This window comes from Haemaphysalis longicornis, unplaced genomic scaffold (genome assembly GCF_048455015.1).
Source record: "Haemaphysalis longicornis isolate Haplotype H1 unplaced genomic scaffold, Haemaphysalis longicornis Haplotype H1 scaffold_2, whole genome shotgun sequence".
In the NCBI taxonomy this organism is placed as follows: domain Eukaryota; kingdom Metazoa; phylum Arthropoda; class Arachnida; order Ixodida; family Ixodidae; genus Haemaphysalis; species Haemaphysalis longicornis.
This window is the reverse complement of record NW_027526295.1, coordinates 165425476-165438020: the sequence shown is the minus strand read 5'-3', so window position 1 is coordinate 165438020 and position 12545 is coordinate 165425476.

Genomic DNA, 12545 nt, shown 5'->3' with positions numbered 1-12545 from the left:
GCATTTCCACTATCCCCTCTCACGAAGTTAACACGTAAACGTTAAAGACTCTGAAGTCCACATAAATGTATCGCACCCACAAGAGTCCGATACGCTTATGACGCCCTACAAAGTTCGGCGACTGACTAGGCCTACATCCCGTTCGTGCGCTTGCTTTGGACAACAGAACGTCCGCACGCCATCGCTATCGGTGTAGAACTCTGTGTTATTTGCTTTGATGTGCACTACGGTTGGCGCATATATAGTTCAGGTTAATTCCTCAAGAAACAGCGCTGTCTATATAAATGTACCAAACAGTCTTGAGCTATCAAAAACAAATTGCGCTGAAATCGGTCGCTTTAAAACGCACGCCTTCCAAAGTACCAGAAATTGAATTACGGAGGTCGTACATGGCCCGGTGAAGAACGTTGCTGGCGGCTTTGAGCGAGAGACTAAATCGTTGCAATAATCGGTTTCTATAAAATGCCAAAATTGAAAAGGCGGGTTCAGTCTCAGGTCTGGTACACCTACCGAGCCACGAACGATCTCATGCATTTCTCTGGCAAAACAGATAACTGCCGTAGTTGGTGCATGTTAATTGCAGCACGGAGCGAAAACGCACAACGCACAGTTTCGCTTACCTCCATTCACAGTTCACTTATCTTAAAGTGCGCTGGTGTCGAGTGAAAGACGCGGCACGAGTGCGCCCCCCCCCCCCTCCCCCCGCTGCTCCCCCGGTTTTTTGTTTTTAAGAAAGTCCTGGTAGAAATAAATCCTTATTAAATATTAGGTAGAGGTAGGGGATTGGGGTCAGCCTTCTTGATTCAGCAGTCCGCGAGCACGCGCTGCTTCCAGGGTTCTAGTCACCAGGGCTAGCAGTATAAAAAAACATGAATTTTATAGGTAAGTGAAAAGCTAAATGACGCCCACACGGGCAGCAGGTCCCAAAATTACACGGATGATGACGACGAATAAATGTCTTGTCTTCAAAGTATGTAATTTCTCGTTGTGCATGTGTATGGTATACGCCAACTTTACATCGTGGCATTATTTTTTAACGAAGCTGACACGGCTAGGGCTCCGTGTATTTTTCATGTCCGCGAACGAAAACTCCCGAGGCTCCACGTGCCTTTGGAGCGCGAGGCGTTGAATTCCCGCTGCTACCACCCAAGTCGCCCGCCGTTCATTGACCTTACGCTTCCCTTAAATGTGCATTTTGGGTACATTAGTAATCATAGGCGCCATTTTCAAGGTCAAAACATGACTCTTACGGGCAGGGGTTTCGCCAGGAATCGAACCAAGGGGGGTTTCAATGGCTGGACGAAGGGGAGGAGGGGGGGGGGGGGTCAGGAAAGGCAGGAGGCTAGCTAAACTCTACGAACTGTTTCTTTTTTAGACGTCTATTAACGAGATGCTCATCCCCGAGACGTTTGTTTCCATGTTTTTCTATGTACACCTGAGGCGGTGTTTCCTATTTAATTTGGGAGACAAAAAACTTATGGTTAGAAAATCAGTTGTTACCAAAAGAAAAAAGGTCAGTATTGCGTTTTTAGATGAATGATCCTTTTTAAACGCATAAGGACATGTTCAAACTTGTTGTCAGGGCCAATGATGAGATTTAAGTTTTTGAAACAATGTTTAGGGAGCACACGAATTATGCAGCGCTTATAAAGTGGCCACCAGTTGCCTTTTATTGCTTACAAATTACTAAAAAGTCAGGATTAGCTTTCGTAGCCCTTCGCCTCGCCAAACTGCCAATTTTAAATGCAGATGTTGTAAGAGCTTTTCCAAAGATCAGAGTTGTAAACAAAGAACGGCCCGAATCAATGAAGAAAGTAAATTATATGTGTGTTTACTGTACTCAGTTCAAGTCAAATGTAGCCTCAGTTGAAATAATTTTGGGTGAGAGCTTGTCGATACAGTGGAATCCCGATAATACGACTTTCAAGGGACCGCGAGAAAGCGTAGTATGACCGGGGTGTCGTACGATACGACCGGGGTGCGGGCAAATTCCGGCCCAGTAGACAGTCTCACGCGACAGGTGGGCTAAGAACTTATTTAAACTACTACATTTAGCGCGTTCTTGCCGTGATTTGCGAACCCTTAGATTAAATCCCAAGTTAAAAAAAAAAATCAACGCCAATGTTGGCCCCCTCTCCTCTATGCGTCCGAGCTATTACCCAGCACCGCGCTTTGCGCGAGTAAGAAGATAAGGTCGATCTGGTCGAGCAAATTGAAAGAGGGAAAGGCAAGTGCTAAACTTTCAAGACCAAGTGAAACGAACGATAGTACAACGCGGAGACGAAAAAAGTAACCTACTCGTACATGGTGGAGACACCCTTTCAACGCTCTCATGCCGTCGTTATTGGGTCAAAGTGCTCAACACATAGTGCTTTCGCTTCCCACACGATCCAGTAACGCGAAATAGATACGATGGTTCAAACTTCCTGAGTAAACCGTGTTGCGGTGAAAATTATAGCGTGGGTTTTGCTTCAGTTACTTGCTGAGGCGGCCAGCGATTGACCGAAAATGGCGGTATCAACGTATACGTGTCTTCACCCTCGTGGCGGACGCGTGCGAATTGAGGCACTCTACCAAAGAAAGGATCGGGGTGACAACGCGGCTTTGAAAAACACTTATAAACAGAGAGCAGAGATATAGGAGAGAGAGCATCGTGAAAGGAAGAAACTTGGATTGAGCGAGCGGAGAAAGCGGGTGTTCGGTCATCGCGGTGGGGTTGCGTCGTACTCGTATGTGTTATCGCTTTCGTCGACGGCTTGACGGGAGCTTCAAATTCGCGGTCCGCCCGCCACCTGAACTTCGACTTCTCGCGGTTGGCGCGTTGGCGTACGGCTGCTGCGTGGGGCCGTCGCAGGTCAACTCCCGCTCACGAGTACTCGCTTGCTTGCTTGAGTCTATTCAGCAAGTTGTCTGGCCCGCCTACGCACCATTGCACATCAAGCAGTGTCAACGAGAGATAAGAATAAAGAAGGCCGGGATGAGGCGGCGGAGCGATGTAAAATATGGTAAAACGCCGGTTTATCCGCGCCAGGGTCCGTCGTATGAAGCGGACCGCGTGCACCCGAGCGTCATATCATCGGGGCTTTTAATGCATTGTCTCTATGGGGAGTTTGCCGGGACCGCGGTTATCCGCCGTAAGAAGCGGGTTGTCGTTAGTCCGGGGGACGTATCAGCGGGGTTCCACTGTACATGTTTTGCTCGTACTTCCAATATTGATTAGCGTTGTTTGTATTTAAAAACATCTCAATTCGTAGTTTTGTGCCTCGAACCACGTTTCCTCCTTTTTCTTTTCACTTGACGTCCACTGAAACGAAAGCTTCCTATGAGGCTTCACATTTTCAGAGAAATTTGGTCCCTGGTTGGAAGTGAAGCCCGGTAGATTAAAGTAGAACAGGTGCGTATTTTCTCTTTCTGTCTCGCTTTACACGGTAACGTGGTTTCACTCCTCGTTTTATTCGGGCTTGAACACACTGCCCGAACGGTCAATACAAGAATTGACATGAGCAAAATTGAGAAATTCGAGGGGGGGGGGGGGGGGATCTAGAAAAAGTAGCTGGGGTCTACACATCCCCTAGGGGGGGTGTAGGAAATCCCGTATTGGATGTGCGTTTCGAGTAGAGTAGTTGTCAACAGGCACCATTTTCAAGGTCAGTATGGTTAAAATAAAAGTGCATACGTGTCTTTCTTAGGGATGACCACCACGACCGTAGCCGGGGGATGGGGGGAGGGGAAAAAGGTATGTTTCGTTGTCAGGACGCCCCCGAAGTTTATGCATGCGTAAAACTGAAATGTATTGTTCAGGCATATGGCGAATTCTCTCTCTTTTTCAACTCTTTTTATTTTTTCCGGTGGCGTGTAACACCCACGAGATATATTTCTGGCTACACTACCGATAACCACCGCCAACGCTCAAGCGAAATAAAATTCGCTCCTATGCCTCTCCCCTACGCTCTGCGTGTGCTATGTCGTGCGCTAATTGTTTCGCTGGTCACCCATGGATGACCAGCACCTTCACAGAGTGGAATGACTCATGATCATTTTTTCGGGTTGCTATAACGCGCGTGTATCCGGGTTGAGGGGGGGAGGAGGGGGCATATAGTCACGAAAATGGGCTACTATACCAAGCGCGAGACTTCATTCTGCCGCGCGCATATGTAGTCTGACCGGTAGCCTTTTCCTTCGTTCACACTGGGGCCTTCGCTGCACGGTATTCGCAAGGCAACGTGAATACGCTTCAAGAAGAGCAAGGGCTGAAAGGCGCCGTTTTAGTGTTTCCAGCAAGCAAAGTTTGCACTCGCGAAAAAAATCATTATTGTTTTCCCTCTACACTCGCCCCAGTTTTCGCAAAGTTCGGGAAACTTTGTAATCAGGCTCTCCTGCAAGCTTTATGCCGAGCGCATGCATCGGCGTACAGGGCACTTGGCGGGGAAAAATATTGGCCAGACGTGACGCCCACAGAGGCCGCACCGCTATTCAGGGCCCAAATATAATATAGATGCCTCGTTGTCATCTCTCTGTTGCCAGGGCCACGCGGTTGTTTGCCGATGCCGGTCGCGGGAGGGAAAATGACGCTGCCCGCTGCCTACGTGGTCGGTTCCTGTCACTTACCCTTTTTCCGAAGAATGAAGCTGATCCGCCGACGGGCACTAACAAGGACTACGCCGCAAGAAAGCGATAGCTGCGAAGCATCCAGGCAACGTTGACGTGCAACCGCAACAGCGGAAGATTAGAGAAAGTGGCCGATGGCTGGAAACCCTTGCCAGTGCAAATTCAGATCGGCCGCGGGTAGGGGATAGGCCAGGGAAGGGGGGAGGGGGAGAGTGTTTCGGTGTCAGGACACCCCCCGAAATTTTCTGAACGGTGCATTCCCCCCTCTGTCCCTTCCCTATTTCCACCTTTTTTTTTTCGTCCACGGTGTTCACACTCCGCACCGGTATATTAAATGTAAAAAAAAAACTGTGGTTGATTCCTCTGTCATAGGAATCGGCAAAACACGAAAGTGAAATGTGCAGCGAAATCTGCAGCTAAGCATGATTTGCGGGTCCGCGGCTGTCTTGTGGGTGTGCTTGGCGAGTAACGTCCTGCTGGCGGGTTGCTTTGGCAAAGGAGTACTGGCGTCATTTCCCTGACGGATATGACGCCAGTGAAATCTTGGTGTATCCCGGCATTAAACACTGTCGTGTTAAAATATAAAACCAGAAAACGAACAACCCTAAGTATAACGTGCTCTTTGGTTCTAAAGGTTGCTTCCCCGCAAGAAGACCCTGCGTGCAGGGGTGCACCCTTTACAGGCCGCTTGCTTCGTTGTACTGGCGTCATTCCGTGACGGATATGACGTCACTCAAATGTTTGTGTATCCGGGAATAAAACAATTTCGTCTTAAAAAATAACAAAAATTTGATAACCAAAGAAAAATGAACTGCTGCTTTCGCGCAGGCTATTTTTCCTTCAAACTTTTCTTTTGTCGGTGGCGCATAACACACCCCAAAAAAACCGTTTCTGGCTACGCCACTGACCCTATAGGGGATGCATTCGATTCGTTACTGAGGGACGCTTTTGCTAGAAGAACAAAAGAGCTCTGAACCAACTCGCTAACCAACAAGTGTTGTTCGACTAGAACAGCTTAACAGCACGTTGATACGCACACCGACACCTCGGAAGCACGTTAAGTGTTTTGCACATAGTGAAAGAAAACCCAAGGAGAAAGATGCGATAATGTTTATTTAACCCTTGTAAGTTTATTAGCTAGTATATCGCCCTGTGTCGGGGCGATATATGACCTTGTCCTGTGTCGCCCAGCGTCAACAGAATGTGGGACGAGGATAAAGGGATTTACGCGCTATGGAAGACCATTGAATCTTCAGGAAAAAAGCAGGATTGCCCCTTAAAGGCACGAAAAATTCGGGCAACTCCTCTTTCGAGAAAATTGCGAAGGACAGAATACGGTGAAAGCCGGGGTGAAAACCAGGGATGGTATGTATTCACACAAGCACAAATGTGCGCACGGATATTATATACCGCAGACAGCTTTATTTTCGGAGGGTTCAAATTTTCTGGCCTCGCAAACATTATTCAGTACGCGAAAAATATTTCTCGCGAAAAAGATTTAGAAAATATCAAATCCTTGGAAACAAAATCATTGTTTGGCTCTTCCCCGGAAGGCTGCAGATGAAGAAAAAGTTTCTTTCAAAGCTCCCAATGAGATTGTCACGCACGGCTGAAAACCATGCGGAGTTGTAGGACACTAGCCTTCTTGCTTCCGCCTCGCATTGCGTCTTAAGGTTTCACGAGGCGCACGCACAAGGAGAGTTTAGTACAGGCACGCTAGTTCATCACTTCTTGTGCACATGCAGGGATATCAACGGGTTCCACAGATCTAGGCTGCTCTGGACATTTATGAGCATAAAATGACACAAACGAAGACGCAGCCCTATAAAGTCGGAAAGAACTTCCGAGAGCGCCTTTGAGGCGAAAGCCTTAGATGTCTCACCAAACGCGAAAAGTGACCGCAGGCGTCAACACGAATTGTACCAAAATGGCCACCGCTGTAAAGAAAAAATATATAAAAAAGGGGGGGAATTCAGAGAACTGTCCACTAATGCGTTGCATTCTTATGCCGCTTGTCTAGAGTGTGAGTTCTTTACAGCCAATTTTTTGGTTTTTCAAAATTCTGTTCGACCAATTATGTATCTGTATTTACCCTATTACAACAATAGCAGGGGGAACTTCCACGAAACCTGCATTTATGTGGAAATGCAGGGAGTTTATGCAGACATTTATGTTGAAATGCACGGTACGCCACTTTTCGCTGTTTTTTTCTTTTTTTTTCTGTTTTTCATATTTTTTGGTTTTTTTCAAAGCGCTGTTCGACCAATTATTTCCATTTAAGCTATTATAAACATTACAGGTGGCACCCCCGCCAAATATGCCTTTTTGGTGGAAACGCAGGGTGGTACACGGTTCGTCACTTTTCGATATTTTTTTTTCTATTTTTCTTTTTTGTTGTTGTTCAAAATTTTGTTCGACCAATTATATCAATTTACGCTATTACAACGATTACAGGCGGAACTTCTGCCAAATCTGCATTTTTGCGGAAATGCAGAGCGTTACACGGTCCTTGCTGTGTGGATACTCAGCTAAGAAAGCTACGCATTCAAAAAGCATTCATAGACGTATGAGAATTGAATCCGGCTCGCCAGAGCAGCAAGCAGCCAAGTACGCTAATCGCAGTGCTAACCCGGTATTGTGTCAGAATTAAATTTGAATGAATTTATTTAGAAGAGAGAGGTTGAACGCCTCGATCGGTGTGGGGGGGAGGGGAAAGAGGGGAAAGGAACCAGCGGGTGGATGGGGTTCAGTCACAACGCGTGTCCGCCCCGCCCGCGGACCACTTCATTTAGGCCATTCCTCATGCATGCCCCGCCGCAGGTGAACGCGACGCCACGTGCGTAGGACAGCTGCACGGGGAGGAGGGCTCTCACACCGGGGAAGTGAGCCCGTTCTACATCGCGCGCTTTTCGTCTGCGATTTCGGTGGAACGAACATTCGCACTTGCGAAGTTCGCAATGCCTGGAAATGTCGTCTGCAAGACCTGCGAACATCGCGATTTTCGCATTTCAGAGGCGCATTGTTTGCAGACCGAATAAGTCTGCCACAAGCAATGCTTGTTGTGATTTTAGAAAATGGATTTTATTCTACTTTCTGGGCAAGTTGTTTCAGGCTGTTTTGCAGTAAATACATGAGTTTATTTGCGGTTTCATATAACAATCGCCGATTATTTATCAATATACGCACACATAGCAGAGAAGACAAACACAGCAAGCAACCGCGGCTTCGCCTGTTGTGCATGCCTAACACATTTTGGTGTGCCTCCGACGATTCTTCTTGGGTTATTCTGTACTTGTTCCTTGCTGCGATGCCCGCCACTTGCGCGGACCCCGATTAAGCATTCATTGAAAGCGGCGCGCGACATCGTATTGTGAACGCACATGCGTTTGTTTTGGTGCGCGCGCTTATACCGCGCTTTACAAGCACCGCCATCTGGTTCCCAGACAGTATATCGAACGCCGTTGTATCGAACGCCGTTTTATGGAAAAACTGCCCGTTTTATCGAACCACCTACGTCCGTTTTATCGAAAGTGTGGTTTTGCGGTTGTCACTGTAATTTTCGGGGTTTATTTTGTTTAACTGGTCATGGCATTAACCTAGCCTGCTGTCATTTCACATTGTCTCTGCCGTGCATTACATACAAATTATTTGACGCGTCCTTCCCGTATTTTCGATCACCTTTGTTTTATTAGCTTTTTTTATATTTTTGCGTCTTCATTGATTGCACTCAAGCATGTATGTCCCCCCCATTTATATTACAGAATTTGCCACTATAGTAGCAACCCTAACCTCGCGCGCAACATTCCTTAGATGTGAATCGGTACATTTAGGTTGGCATTGCCAAATATATCCCTTGCGCCATGGTTCATCATTACGTGATCCAAAGTCTTGTCCTACCCCAATTTTTCTAGTCGCGTGGTTTGCACACGACTCCTACTAAGACCAAGTGGTTACATGGTTTGCATCTGGAGAAATCTCGTGCCATGAACTTCGGAAAGATTAGGGCTATATGAATGGAACATGAATGGAGGGGGGGGGGGGGGGGGGTTCCGACAGTGAAACTGAGATCCCGAGAGGTGGTGGAATCTATGAGAACTCGATCGCCACAAGTGAACCCGTCACAGCCAACTCGTCATAGGTGAACTCGTCAAGTAGGACAAGTCGTTTTATGTCATCTCGCACTAGGGAAACTCGTAAGATAGTACAACTGGACAATTGCCCATTCCGTCACAGTTTACGTTTTGCGTTAATCATGCTCAAATAAAAAACTAGAGGATTTCGTATATTTCTCTACTTATGCGTCAACACTCTGACGCCCCTCCTTCGATTCACCAACCTTACGTTTCCTTGGTGGCCGGTCTTGGAGGAGCATGCCAGACCAGACAGCATATTTTGCTGTTTTTTTTTTCTGTGGGCTTTGTTCAGCCAATCGCAAGGGCCATATTAGATTTTGTTCGCCCGTTCTCAATTTTTTTTTCAATTCTACATTTTTATTTCCACGTAATCGGGTGACGGCGCTGTATTGAGTAGCCCCCAGGATTTCTCTATTTTTCATGTTTACTATTTTGATCGACTGTTTTTTATGCGCTATGAGAAATAGGTAAAATAGTACGGGCTAAAAACCCCAGACAGGACGGGGGTGCAACGAGAGGGAGAGAGATGAAAACGAACCAACCTGTAGTATGGTGACTAATTTTTGAACTAACTTTTTTCTCGTTAGTTCTAAGCAAGACATCGAGAACAGTAGGGCAAGGCTTGGTAACCTATAACTCTTAGCAGCTGAACTCGCGGCCCATTAAGAATTACGAATGCAGAAGTCGGCAGAGACTTTTGCTAGCGTTCCAATTAGGTTCCTGACATTGGACCCACAAGTGCCAAAAAGTACCTTACTTATGTAGAATATACGCGGGGAAATAATTAGATTGTGTGTTGGCACAAAAGCGGTGCATACAAAAACGTACGAAGCATATCGAGGCATTCTGGGCTATGCGCCACAAATCCGCGATATGCTTAGGATCGCAGGGGGGACTAGAGACACAAGGAGATTCTTTATGGCAGCACCACCTGCGCAATGAACAGAATAAAACAATGTGGAGACAAATTTCAACAATGTGGAGACAAATTTCGCGCATCACGCAGGCAATAAAAGACAACGAGTACGAAGGCAACAAATTCTGTTAAAAAGGCTCGCTGTGGGGAGACTTGCAAATTACATGGAGAGGAGGAAACTAAAAAAAAGTGCTGCAAGTTTTGTTACACGAAAAGGCCGGGAAAAACGTTTTCGATAAAACGGCTTCGATGGAACGTGCGTCAATAAAATGGCGTTCGATTAAACGGCGTTCGATAAATCGGCTTCTATAAACACTGGTTGATTCCTCTGTCATAGGAATCGGTAAAACACGAAAGTGAAATGTGCAGCGAAATCTGCAGCTGAGCATGATTTGCGGGTCGGCAGCTGTCTTGTGGGTGTGCTTGGCGAGCGACGTCCTGCTGACGGGTTGCTTCGGCAAAGGAGTATTGGCGTCATTTCCGTGACGGATATGACGCCAGTGAAATCTTGGTGTATCCCGGCATAAAACACTGTCGTGTTCAAATATAAAACCAGAAAACGAACAACCATAAGTATAACGTACTCTTTCGTTCTAAAGGTTGCTTCTCCGCAAGAAGACCCTGTGTGCAGGGGTGCACCCTTTACAGGCCGCTCGCTAAATGGAGACGGATATGACGTCACTCAATTGTTTGTGTATATGGGAATAAAACACTTTGGTGTTACAAAGGCATTCGATAAAACGGCGTTCCACAAACTGTCCGGACCCCCGCCACCTGGTTGCTAAGCGTGCAAATGGTTATGCCGTGATGTTCACCTATAGCTGTGTTCCTATTGGCCGCAGGTCCGGCCCCTTAAGTGCAGCCGAAAGCCGGTGGTTCATTTCCCAAGCTACGTGCAGCACGGTGGAGGCTACATTGTTGTCAATAGAGCACCCACAGAGGGCGCCCAATTCACCGTGCCTCTAAAGTATCTTTCCTTCTCCCCTCTCGGCAGGTGGAACCTCAAGGCCTTGGCGCCTATTGTCGCTTTTCTTCACGGTGGGTTAGGCGCCCTCTGTGGGCGCGCTATTTACAACAACAACAAAAAAAAGCGTAGCCTCCACAGTTTTGCACGTAGCCACAGTTTTGCACGTAGCACGTACTGGGGGGTGTTGGGTGACTGGGGGGGGGGGGGGTGTTAGGGGGGCGGGGTGCTGGTTGTCTGAGTAGCGCGCAATCCATGCGATAGGTGTGTGTGTGCATGGAGGAAGAAAAAGTTAGGAGACGGCGCTACCGGAGAAACGTGAAGCCTACAGTCAAACCTCGATATATCGAACACGGGTATTTCGAATTATTGCCTATATCGAACACTTTCTATATCACGCGGAAAATCACACGCATTTTTATTTCGAACTGGGACGGACGTGAAATGGGTATATCGAACTCCGCCACCCCAGACTGCCCAGACCGCTCGCGCTCTGTTGACAGGCGGCGAGCTATCCCGCAGTGCCCTCGAGGACAGCGGTGGCGCGATGGGCGTTCCCGACTGCTGCGCATTTAACCTCCTTGACCGAAGCAGAATTGGACTGTGCAAAAGAAGAATGCGAGCTTGAAGAAACCTGGGGCCAGCTTTCTGGTGCACAGTTGGTGCACAGCCACGAAACAGGTGCATTGATGACTTTGTCGGCGGTGACGACAGCACCGGAACGCCGGCGGAGTTGCCGGATTTGGAGATCCTAGCGGATGTTACTACTGAGCACACAAACGAAGACGCTGCTGAGGTTGTACCCGCAAGCGCTGATTGTGCCCCGCTCCTGACTTCGACCGAGGCTTCAGCGGTTTTAGCCCTACCGCACCGCTACTGCGGCGCTATAGAAGGCACCTGCCTGTCGCTTGGGGAACGTTTGGACTACGTTGAGGAAGTCGTGTATAACACGCCAGGCTACCCTGCTGCAGTACTTTAAGCAAAAGAATGAATACTTTGAAGCACCAAGTGAGTATTTACTGCACAATTCGTACATTTATTGATTTGTACCAGTTTATGACGCGTTTTTTACGGGATTTCATATATCGAATTCTGGTTATATCGAACTATTTCGCGGGCACCGCGCTGTTCGATATATCGAGGTTTCACTGTGTACATAAAAAGTAAAATCGAAGTCGGCCCAGGCGTCACTGCACCACGTGACCCCACCGCGCTGCCGCCGCGAGCTCTTCAATTTCGTCTGCTCGAAACTACTCTGCTGCCCGTTGTCGCGAAGCCTGCTATATGTTGGTTTTTTAAGTGCGAATGCACTTTATAAGCGACCCCAAACCTTCCACCGCCGGCGGCGGCGGCGGCGGCGTCCGCAGTCCTCCTCTCTATATATAAAAAAAAACAGCATCCGGCGCCAGGTTTCGATCCGAGGACTTTGCAGCCGCAGCGCGACGCTCTACCGACTAAGCCACGGACGCGACGCTGATATCAGTGTTAGTAACGCGCCTTATATCTTTAACGCAGTCCTCCTCTCTATATAAAAAAAAACAGCATCCGGCGCCAGGTTTCGATCCGAAGACTTTGCGGCCGCAGCGCGACGCTCTACCGACTAAGCCACGGACGCGACACTGATATCAGTGTTAGTAACGCGCCTTATATCTTTAACGCATTCAAACTACGTCGTCAGCGGCGTTATAGCGGCTTGATAACTGCGTGGTGTACACGTGATACTACAAACCCGATGGAAGAGACGGAAGAGAAGGCGGCGAGGCGGTGGGCTGCGGGAGCCGAGCGCAAGCGCCGCAAGCGGGCCGACAACCGTGCATTCACACTTTCACATTCTCCCCCTCGGGGAAATGCGGGGGAATTTTTTTCCCCGGCTTTTGTCTTTCGTACATACGCGGCACTCCTGCCCGCACGCGGGCATGAGATC